The following is a 12,954-nucleotide window of genomic DNA, read 5'->3' as shown; positions in this document are numbered from 1 at the left end:
ACTAAGGCTAATATACTTTTTTGTTAATAATTTTTAATATGTACAGTAAATATATAATATTTTGATGTTTATTACCAGAGGGTGTTTGAATTAGATAATTACCATAGGCTTCTATAGGCTTCTATACGAAATTTTCGCCTTACGATGCCAAAACTGGAACAAATTGATGTCGTATGCCCAGGGCTGATACTCCCCCTAAAAGGCCCATTAGGTTCGGCCCAAAATCACGTTTTAGGGGGGGTTTCAGACCATGGGGCACTGTCAGTGAATTTGCTACTTTAGGGGGTGTTTTCATAAGCAAGCCAGTAAAAGGGCCCATGCTCATTAAGGTTTTATTCAGCCAAAGTAATACCAAGAAATTGCACCGAAATTCTAGTCTTCATTTTGAAGCAGATTGCTGCTGCTTGCTTGCTAACAGGAAGGGAAAAGAGACAGTCGACACTGCATCATCTTAGCAACCCTTTAGCAATATATTCAGAATGAATGATATGATATTTATTTCATTGATATTCATTATGTTTTTCTTTGTAAATGAAATGATGATCTGATGGTTGTTTGAAATCAGTTTTATTAACCATTTTGCAGGCATAGCGACATTTTGTCGTTTTGCGATACTGACGTTAGTGGGCAGAGCAACTAATATGTCGCCACACGAACGGTTTATTTAAATTGATTTATGGTTAGCTAATTGCCTTTTTTGTTTAATCTTTTTACCAATAGTAAACTACAATATGTTTGTCTCTGTTAGCAACAAAAAAATAAGCCGTTTGCAGAAGAAAAAAACGATCGTTTTTGCAATACTAAATAAACGAAAAATCCGAAATAAAAACGTATTTAAATAAAATTGAAAATTTTGTTTGTAGCTTTTCTTTATTAATGCATGAATCATATTGGATGTTTAGCGGGGCGTGGAACCTGGGCGCCCTCTAGGGAACTCCAAGTGTTTAGGGGGTGTATTTCAAATTGATCAACCAGGTGATTGGGGGTACAATATCCAAATTCAAATTGACCAACCAGGTGATTGGGGGTACAATATCCAAGTCTGGGCCTATCTAGGTGGGTGTTTTTTTCAGAGTATCAGCCCTGGGGTCGTATGTCGGGGGTTCACTATATTCAGCAGCGAGCATTTAAACGTCGAAGTACTCCCACAGCAAAAGACTTCGCACAAAATTAGCGATGTGAAATGGCATCGAATACACTCAGATTTCACCGTTTCTACTATTTGGAATCTAATAAACTCCGAACCCATTCAAAGCATGGAAACGCAGGGATTGTTGATATTATTATGTACTGCAGTCTTTCGAATATGATCCTGAGCAGAAATGGCACCCATTTGTCGTCAGATGTTTTATGAACTAAATCATGCGATACGTGACACTTTTTACACGGACGACCGACCAGCTTGAGGAGAGCGAGATGGCGACTCACCCCCATGAGCACGCCAGAAAATATTTCTTCGCGTATGGCACGCTCAGTAGCTGAGTGAGATCCTCATAGTTTATACAACAGTATTGCACCATTGTTATACATGTATAGACGACTCAGGGGCAAGTCAAATACCAGATCTGGGACTGCCACAATAATAATGGAATCTTCCAGCAGACCGATAGGCTAAGTGAAGGACTGGAGTTATTGATATAATAATAACAATAACACTGTCCGTACCATAGATGTACCATACCATAGATTGCGGGTTGGCATGCTAAAGACTGGTGTATGTATGCAAACAGAAGGATCGGGTAGTGCTGCTACTTTCATAGATGGCAACACCCATCACAACCGTGAACCCTCTTGATATGAGTTTTCCGCCATGTTAGACAGGAAAAACATCAAGTATTAATTAACTCTTTTCTCAGGTCGAAAATCTCCCCAAAAAGAACCGAAATCTGTGTAAACTTTTTTTGAAATTTCCATAACGTCGGTATTCTATAAACAAACATGGCTTGAATGCAAATTTATTTGTATTAACAAATTCTTATTTACATAAACATCCATTTACATGGAATAAATGAAAACCTCTATTTGAATGCCATGGCACTATTTTTTCAACCCTTTCCTTATAGTGGCATTTGAGTAGATGTGACGTTCAAATTGAGGGTGGCACAGTATTTTTCGATTAGCTCGTCAGAATTTTGGGAAAATAAAATTAAAACCTTTATGGGCGAAGTGATGTTAATGTTGCTAATATTTTGCGCACTCCTGCGAGCAAAGCGACAATAATGCGGTCGGCCTCAGAATGTTTGCTAAACTGTTTTTCATGTGCGTTGTATGTCGAAGTATCAGACTGAATTAAACAATGAACTACTTTAATTAAAAGTCGGATACAGTTAATTATTTTGATGGTGTCGCTTTTAGAGTTTTAAAAAAACCATAAAGCTTTGGAGTTAGAAAACACTCTTCGATACGCCCTAAAAATGTTCCTGAAGAGTATTCTCATCCTTTATGAAAACGCTCTAAAGTTGGATCTAGACCTCAGTGACTTCGAATCAAAGTGTAGTTCTGATGATTGTGACGATCGATCTTCTCAAGTACACGTCACTAAAACCATGGTAACCACTACAGAAACAATGAAGGAATTAATTGTTATTGATGTAACTGAGGCATTATTCGTACCATTTTGTGGACACTTCTACTGATCACTTTATTATGGTTTCGTAAAGATTGAAGCATGTCAAGGTGGCGATCAAATAGAGGCAGTGTGGCGCTGTATTTTTCTACCGTTTTCCTATAGCGGCGTTCTATTAGAGGTGGCATTCAAATGAAGGCGGAGTTCAAATAGAGGTTTTATGGTAATTTTTGGTCAGTTCTAGGAGTATGTTGCCGTTGTCTTGGTTAATTTTTTATTCCAACTTATATCGACAAAAATATGGTATCATACCCTGTACATACCTGAAATGCCTCATAAAAATGTCAACAAAAACACTCGCGAATGAATAGAGACACTTCCGTAACAAACTAAGCTTTGAAAAGGTGTTGATTAACAGAGAGGAGTAGTTTCTCTTTCTAGAATCTACTCAAAAGGAGGAGGTAAAACACTGCTGATACGTCAATGGAGACCTGTTAACTCTTTCTCTACCAAATTAATTTATTTACCGAGACCTAATTACATATTCAGTAAAATATATCTAACAAGGGCACGACAAATAATAATAATTTTTGAACCACTCGGTCTACGAAAAACATATTGATACCAAATTAATCAAAAGAAAATTTTATATCACCTGATGTCATAAAAAAGTTACAAATGTGTTGCAGAATGAGCTCGGACACTTTTCGGCCACTTTCGCTACTACTGTGAATAACAAGTTGAGCAAGTTTCGAATCGAACAAATTATCAATATTATTATAGCTTATGGCATTATTATTACGGCTAAAAATAAAACGATCACTTTTGGCAGTACTATAGTTCAATAGATAATCATCATAATCATCAGCTTTTGTACAAAGCCTGCTAGAGCTAAAACCGCACCATGCGGCTCTGAGACATACGCAAATTCTGTGCCGAACCGTACTAAGTCGCTTGTGGTACGTAGAGTTAAGCCAGTAACTTTTGCAATGACCATCTTCAAATAACAGACAACAGCAAATATTGTGAAGATCACAAATTTTTGAGCCTTCAACAGAAATGAGTGAAATGGAACACCCGTGTTAATGCTTACCATCTCTATTCATACCCTGACTGAGGCATTTCATATATCTGCAGTATTGACATCGGTTCCTCTGTCTCTTGTCTATCACACACGCCTTCTCATCTCTGCACGCATATGTCAGATCTTTCCTGACAGTCCTTTTGAAGAATCCCTTGCAACCCTCGCAACTGCAAGTGTATCAGCCAGAATATATTCCACCTTGTCTTTTTATTTTTGTCAAACTCATTTGTTATTCGTTACTGCATGCAATGTTAGCGTACAAGATCTATGGTTATTCCACTATTAAGGGGCATTCCGCTATTAAGGGGCATTCCACTATTAAGGGGCAAACACGACGATTTTAACCAAATAATGTTGTAGTACATGTAAGTTGATAACCTTTCACATGAGAAAATCAGCAGCCAGAGCAATGCATTCTGGAGAAAAACCATCAATCGAAACGCACCTGGGTGCGATAGAGCTCTAATTGAGCAAGTCTACATACAAGCACTGCATATCGCCTAGTGTGTTCGCGCCTTTATTCTGACGAGATCAATATGTAAGTATAGACATAGAAGCAGTGAATTTTCAAGAGATGCCATACGATGTGAAGCAGAATTCGACCAGAGTCGTGTGCTGATAATTATAGCAGGCCAATCTTAACCATCCACTCAATAAATAGTATATGAAGAGACAAACTCGAGGCACTTAAAAAGACTGCTTCGCCAACTGAGAGGGAGATGCATTTCAACCATATATTTAATGTTAAATTTGTTTTCTATAAAGCTTCAAGTTGATTTCTTCTCATTAAATGTTCTATGAAAATGCAACAGAGATTCAAAACAGATATGTGGTGAGTTCGGATGCAGCGGCTGTAGTAAAACAGGTTTGCCAACAGAAGGTGCCTTTCTGGTATATTACGAATCATTCAAAGTATCAAACTGGATGTATTAGGCTATCATTTGTAGCTTGTGTGAAACTGGTAGTAGCTCTACCCCACCAACTTACATGTTGTTTGTACATTATTATTTTATATGACTGTAGAATGCAAAAATTACAAGAATTTGTCAAATTAAAGGATGTAAATCCGCTAACAATGAAAATGGGTTCATCATCATTCTGATCTGCAATACAATACAACTACAACTTGCATGAGCGAAATGAACGAAAAAACCAAAAACACTGAAAAATAGATTTAAACCGTAAAGATCAATTTTTTTGATATTAGCATGATTTTTTTTCAACCCCGATTTGGGCATATCTAAAATGAGCATAGTTCATTAAGAGATACTTTTTTAGGCCATCGAAAGTGTTTTACACCCAAACATCTGCTAAAAATGAACACTATCAAAGAAGAAACTAGGAATGCAGAGCTCCTTGCAATACTGTATACTGTGTACCCACATCGATCATAGAGAGAATTGTTTTATGATTAGCGCTAGGTTGTATTTGGGTCATTGTACTGAACTGCCTAAACGTCTTGATTTAATTATGACCTGCTACCCTAAAGACGGTCATTTGCATAACCTAGAAGTCAATGTACTCCTATTATAGCCTCGCATTCCAGTTAAAAGCTCCACTTGGTAATTAGAATTGACAAACGGCACTAGTTTAAATTGATTATCTGTTTTATGATGTCTTCATGTAGATAGGCCATTCCTCAATTGACAATAAAAAGCTCTAAAAATGATGGCTTGGCTTCGCCAAAGGGGCAGCCGTGCAATACTAGAGTTAGTCACCAAGATTTCTCCCCTTTGATAAGCTTCCAAAATTATCACCACAATAATAAATTAAGAAACTGATTAAATTGTTTAGCGTTAATACAGCTGAATTTCAATTGTGCAGTATGGACTATGACAATGTTTTATGTATATTTATATTTGTGCCTTTTCTGGCAGAAAAAAACGATTTAATTTATTTCGCGCGGTGCATTCTTTGATGTTTCCTTAAAAACTTTAAGGATCCTTGGAGCATGTAAACATTCCATATGATATAAACAGTATGAAAAACATAAACAGCTAGAACCAGTAAACATCGCGCACTAACAATATCCACTGCAGAGATAAAATCCCTCGTGCATGTCTTACTCGATGTAGAAGCACTGACTAGACGCCTAAATTAATTATATGTTTAATGATTCTATGGAAACTGATTCTGCTAGCGATGAAATTTGGCTGGAGGCCATAGTTGTTTTCATTACTAAAGCAATCAAACCAACGCTGTCACTAGATAAAGAAGCAGTGAGCTAGTATCGTCAGCTACTCATCATTGCCACCGAATGTATGATGATGCATTTTCAATCTTGTAAAAATATCTACATTCATGAAACTATCTGTTATGGCTGAAAATTATCGCAAACACTATACAGTAAACAAACCTAACACATAAACCTTATTTTTAGATATATAGGCCTACAATTTGTTTGCAGCAAAAACCTTGCTGTATAGAAAAGTAAAAAATCGATTGAAGTTGACATTGAAGGTGTGCTCTCCCCTTAGCGTAAAATTAGCGTAATCATGAACCCTAAACCGAGTGAGTGATAAAAAGATAAGTTGTCGATACAAACCTATAATACTAGTCACTGTACAGTGACTGTACAGTCAATAAATTAAAAAGTTATGTTTACTTTTTTTCCTTTCTGAAAGGCCAAAGGGGTGAGTTTGTTAAGAACTTGGAACAGATTAGGCAATTTATATGTATTTTACTGTTCAAACAATGTAAAATCCCGATATCGTAAAATTTCTTGTAGCAGATTATTGATGTTGTAGAAGTGTCAAGTTTAAGGAATCAAAAGAGAATCCGATTCAGGTTGCTAACAACGGTTTACTTTTTAAATTAATACTGCTGTATAATAATTAGTATAATAAACTTCCTAAATAAATATAATTTAGGTGTAATAGCAATAGGTGATATCTAACTAGTCGAGCAACTCTTTCTAAAAAGTAGAATCTTCTCAAAAATACAGCGGATGACAAACAAGCACAAATTCAACCGCTGTTCACATGTGTTCAACAGTAACAAATGTATGAATATATATGCTGCCTCTCTTTTCCCACTACCAACCACAAGTATCGATAAGACGTCTGGTTTGAAGTAAGGCTATTATGGCAAAATGGTAATCAAAATAAACTACAGAAAAAACCTGGATTTATGGCTTTTTAAAATTAGATAAGAAAATAATGTTAATAGTGAATGAACTTTATTCTTACTTCTCCTTATGGCACATTAATTTAGTGACATGCAGGATGGTGTATTCTGTACACGATGCGATGTTAGAAGCCAATCGTCACGTCGTTAAGAAAAGTGGTATAACTTGACTTACGTGTATCATAGGTTTAGACCTATAACTTCTTTTTTTTACAAAAAATAATCAAAACAGCATTTCATCTGACCAATTATTACGCTTGCTTCAAAACTGGAAACATGAATAATATAATTGTTTGATTCAGTACTTATATTCAAAATTGATGCCGATCGCGAAGAATGTCTGTCTCAACTTTGTGCATAAAATGCTGCAAATACTTTATCTCATTAGGACTCGGAGACCCCATTTAGTAGTAAAAGTAGCAGTGAATCTGATGATTTCGATGGCGACTGTTATTTAGTTGAAAGTAATGTTTCTAGGTAAACTAGAGTACAGAAAAATATCTCACGTCAAAATTTTGATGTTTTTATTTCAATCTGTAAAAAAGATAAATATAATATGACCACTATTTACACTTGTTTAAACTAGTTCATCTTTTCAGAAAAATGTACTGATCACTCTCGTTTTTATTTCATGGCAATTAGATCAATACTTTTCTAATTACCGTAAAACCTGTAATTGAATGCCACCTCTATTTGACCGCTACTATATGAAAAGGGTTGAAAAATAGAGTGCCACTCTTTAATTGAATGCCACCTCGACGTTCTTTAATCTTTACAAACCCGTCATAGCATGTGATCTTGCTATTACTTGCTATTATTATCAAGTGGATCATTCAAAAATGTCCACAAAATGGTACTGATAATGACTCATTACATTCCTAACAATTAATTCTTCGTTGTTTCTGTTCGTATCGAAGTCAATTTTCCAACTTCAAATCTTTTCGGTTTTTGGGTTAAAACTTTGAAAGAAACACTATAGAAGTAATTAGTAACTGTATCGGGCTAATAGTAGTTCCCTTGTTCAACAAGGTCTTCGAAATATGTGAAAAACTGTTTATATTTGAATGGTATATGAGTGACTAGTTTTAGGCTAAAATTGGCGCACATCCGACTAAAAGTTTATCCTTGTTTGTGCAAAACGCAAAGCCTAAAAGTTTTGCTCTGTTAAAGAATTGTTTGAATGCTAATATCGACTAGATCAGCAGTGCAGAAGAAAAGTTGAGATGAAAAGACATTGTGGAAGATATTGAACAACCAGAAGATGTTCGTTCCATCGAATGCAACAATCAGAACTTGACTGACTGAGCAAATCATGCAAATATTTATGTTTCGAAATTGTTAACTTTGGTTTCTGCATGTATTATAAGTATGGTTTGTTTATGTCACTTGTTCTTGAATATATATACTTGTAGCATTTGATAGGTATCATTATATAACTTTTAAATTTGCAGATTTATAGCATCTCATTTTATAGCTTCCTTGTTTATCTTAGCTCAGCTTGCAATAGATCGATGCTCATAACTCTTCTTCTATTGCACGTAAAAAGCCAGTTTTGGGCTGCAAACTGAAGCAAACGTATCAATGAGTGCAATAACCTTTTATCCAACACTGTTAAATATAGTTGTAAAATGAAAATATGCCTTGAAATTTAAAATGAAATGAAAAACTTCAAGCTTCAACAAACCGCAAAGCAGGGTATACAGGCTATATCATTGCAGGTTAATTGAAAGCAATAGATATCAACTAGTAGAGATATTCCTTGGCTTTCCAATGCCTATTTATTTAAAAATCTATAAAAGGTTTGAGGTCCGTTAGCAGATTTATTGCATCTAAAAGGGTCAATGTCACTCCGCCCGAAGGTGAGTGCAAAATATAAGCAACATTCGCTTCGTTCGTAAAAGAGTTAATTTATTTTCTCAAAATTCTGAGCTATATAAAAAAATACAATGCTAGCCTCTTTTTGAACGTCACCTCCTTGACCGCCACTATAGCAAAAGTTTTGAAAAATAGAGCACTATGACGTTCCAATGGAGGTTTTACTGTGTGTTAAAAAGTCCATGTCCGAAGTAGCAGCTTCCAAAAACTAATTACATCCCAGCTAAATAAAAATATGCAGGAAAAGAGTTAACACTGAGTATAAATACACTGAACTTTGTTTGATAAGACCGTTGACATGATACGAATTATTGGAACTTGATGACCACTTAATAACCACTTGATGGAACTAATGACCAACTCGTCATCGAAAGCTCCACGCACCAACAAGAGCTATCCTTCTTAGACGAGGATATGATTTGGACACCCTATGAAACACTGTATGAAACTGTAAACACGTCTACCTTAGTCATCCATAGTTAGACACTGAGGGAATAACAACATCGGCTACCTTAATACAACCTCTCATAAGTTCAAAACAACTATTTACATGCGTGATGATATCAACACATAGTAGGTCGATAACGTACAACAGCACCGTTCACATTTGACAATAACAACATTTTGCCGTAGATTGTAATCATGGAAGCTCGCTACAAACCAACGCTTGGACTGCAGAGACAACATGATATCTAGCTAACTGCACAATGTTTCCTACCAAGGTTGTGAGCTAGGTCAGCATGGTCAGAGGGAATAACTTGTGTTTTAGGTATGAAAGGCTTAGGAACTAGGAGTACGTTACAGCATCCTAACATACTCAAGTACTTAATTTACCTTTATAAAAAGCAAATAGAGCGTTGAAAAACACATTTGGCTATTGAAGCCTTTTTTCAATGTAAGTGCCAGAAACAAGTACATATTACTCATATTAACAAACATAATACTATTCTAGCTATATAAATTCTATGCATGAAATCAAACTATAATCAATAAACGGAGGTATTTATTGTCAGATCCCATTTACGTCAAAGAAAAGTGAACGAAGGTATAGCTTCAACCGATACAGGAGACAGATAATGCAGATGTGGTAGATACAGGAGACAGATAATGCAGATGTGGTAGATGTGGTGATACAAAGATACTCTAACTCTGAACTACTACTACTAATCACTTCAAACAATTTTGAAAAATGAGAAACCGCACTTTGCTTATTAATGACGCAATTGGTCAATGAAACACGAGTGACGAAATAGAATTTCAAATAAACACCAGCATGCAGGATTAGCTAGCGCAAACCACATCAGAAGCACTTAAGAGAGACTCGGTGATGTTTCAGTGCCAACCTCTAGCCTGTGTAGAAATGATTTTAATTACAATTGTAAATGTGATTTTAACTGAGGTAAGAAGTAACACCTTGTAACTTTATGAAAAGCATTAGTAAATTTTAAGCCAGCGCCTCACAAGTTTTTTTTTAACAAAAGGCAGAATCTAGAATGGTAGAACTAGTTTTCCTAATCTACCATCTACAATTGTATGTTGCCAATGTTTAATCATATTGCAAGAATATCAGAGCAATCATGGCATATAGAAAATAAGCACGGCACAAACCTTAAACGAATTACTAGGGTCTCAATGGTGGTTTTTGTGACAGCTATATTTGAGCATAAGCTCCCAGTACTGCGTTTCGTGTGAGCTTTCGTAGAACAGACGGCATGTATTAAAAACCGAACTCTCTGAAAAATCTCCTATACTGATTTCTATTTCCTTACAGCTGATTTTTGTGACATGGACATAACAGATTTTTAATACTTGTAGTTCTATCGTCTGTAACACGGGGAAAGGTGAGGCTTACATAGCCTTGAAAGTTTCAACAACTAAAAAATGTGCCGCAAGTTTCTTAGATTCGAAACTAGATTCAGGAAACAAACATTGCTCGACCAGCTTGTTTTTTTTTTCTCAAAGCTACATGGGTGAAGGTAGCCTGTCTTGACAAGCTGTTGTTTTTGTGTAGTTGTCCCCCCGTCGAGCGGCGAGCAACAACAGCTTGTCACAAGACGTACTGCACCTGATGCATCAGCTGCACTTATAAGGAGTTATTCTCTTCCGTCTATGCGGCTTGGTTGCGATGTTATGTCAGTCGCTCCATTGGTAATCATAACGAATTTTGTGCAAAAACTTATGTAGAAAAAATAAGATTATAACGTTTAACCAGCGACCAGTCTCTGCGGTAAACTTTAGTAGAGCTTGAGAACTTAGGTAACAACAGCGACTAAACATGTCGTTATTTGTGCGCTCAGTCAGTTTTATTTCTATTTTTGTATCAGTCAGTTTTATTTGTTCTAATGGATTTTATTTTAAGTTTATTTTATTCTTAAATTCTACTAAAGTTTATCACAAAAAAACTGGTCTTTGGTTAAACGTTGTAATCTTGTTTTTTTTTTACATAAATTTTTGCGTAAAATCCGTTATGATTACCAATGGAGCGACCGACATAACATCGCGGCCAAGCCGCGTAGACGGAAGAGAACAACTCCCTATAAGTGCAGCTGATGCATCAGGTGCAGTACGTCTTGTGACAAGCTGTTGTTGCTCGCCGCTCGACGGGGGACAACTACGCAAAAACAACAGCTTGTCAAGACAGGCTAGGGTGAAGGTCACTGGCAAAAATGGTATCAGTTGCATAAAATAAATAAGCCAGTTTAGGCTATGTTTTTTAGGTAAAGCAGCACGGGAAGAGAATATTTTACTTACAGAGCCCTATTTATATACTGACAGGCTCACAATTTATAACCCATGGCTGCTCTGATATAATAGAAAAGTGGGAGCGGGTGGTGACACTGATTTGCGTTTTTTACTTTCCCAACTTTAGATCTAATGTCTTTTACCTTCAATAATGAGGTATCACTATATATACTGCAGTAGCAGCATCGCAAATACTGTGTTGAAAAGCTGTCTGGACCATAGCTGTGTTAAACCATTTATTTGACTAACTGTTGCCTTTTTATGATTATTGCATTGCGTAGCACAATTTGAAAAACATTTCTGTTTTAACTGAAATTAACATCAATACGTAATAACAAAGAACAATCTAGTGTTTTAAAACAATATTACATTTTTAGTCGGCCCTTTCAGGCAGTAACTTCAGTGAAATGATGGGGCTATGGAAAACACTATTTCTTACAAAATAATATATTATTTATATTTGTATTAAACTTCCAATTTTCAATTAATCTAGCATAAAAAGTCCCAGTTAAGCCTCTTTTAATAACATAGAATGATCAAACGAGTCTGTACATCTAAAACCTCCCAGCAAAAATGGTTAGGAGTATGAGACCTTCCAGTAAAAAGATGAACAGATCAAAGCTTGGAACCTCATAGTTAAAAGGATGACCAGATATATGAATTTGGAGTTTTATGGTACAAATGGATGATCAGATGTATGAGTATAGAATTTTCCGGCAAATGAGTATGATCATGTATAGGTGCTTGGGACGACGCAACAAAAATAGATCAGGTAAACCAAATCTGGAACCTTCCAATAAAAAGATGATCACTATACGAGCCTGGAACCTTCCAATTAAAAAGATGAACAGATTGATGAGCCTGAAATCTTTCAATAAATGAGAATGGATATGATATGAGTATAGAATCCTCCAGCCAAAAAAAGGGTGATCAGGTATAGAAATCTGGAACCTTTTAGTAACATGATGATCAGGTATGGGTCTGAAACCATCCAACAAGAAAGGATGATCAGGTTTATGAGTCTAAAACCTATAAGTAAAAGTAGATGATACGGTATACGAGCCTGGAAACTCCAGTAAAGGAGTACGATCAGGTATACAAGTCTGAAAGCTTACAACAACAAAAAAGGATGCGGGAGCTAAAGCCAATAAATAATCAGGAACAATCGATTACATGCCTTTCAAGCCTTACAATATAAACATGTTTTTTCACACTTAGAATAAGTGCATCAGAGCATGATAAAACACTACAACCAACTTCCTACTAAGTGTCAGAAGGCAGTTCGACTAAATCTATGTAGATCTGAAAATATCAAGTTTTAGAGTTAGATGAAGTAATAATTACACAGTTATCATTAGCTCTTGATGAATGAAGCCTGCCCACAATTAATTAGATAAAACATGCTTGCAGTTTACGCTTAGAACAGCGCTAGCAACATTGTACGATAGACTGGAATGATGGATGGACAGGCAGCTGTCAGGTTATTAACACCATATGGGAATCCGATGACCCCTCGCAGGTTGCTAGTGATCCTGCAAGTACCGAGGAAGAGAACTAACAA

The 12,954-nt window shown here is 36.1% G+C and overlaps 1 pseudogene; it reads right to left on the bottom strand.

Moving 5' to 3' along the window:
• LOC137404369 (retinoic acid receptor RXR-alpha-B-like) overlaps positions 1–12,954 on the bottom strand; it is a 55,057-nt pseudogene that overhangs the window by 28,547 nt on the left and 13,556 nt on the right.

This window comes from Watersipora subatra, chromosome 9 (assembly GCF_963576615.1).
Source record: "Watersipora subatra chromosome 9, tzWatSuba1.1, whole genome shotgun sequence".
NCBI classification, from domain to species: Eukaryota; Metazoa; Bryozoa; class Gymnolaemata; order Cheilostomatida; family Watersiporidae; genus Watersipora; species Watersipora subatra.
Note: the sequence above shows the minus strand (reverse complement) of the source record. Positions and strands in the feature narration are given on the sequence as shown.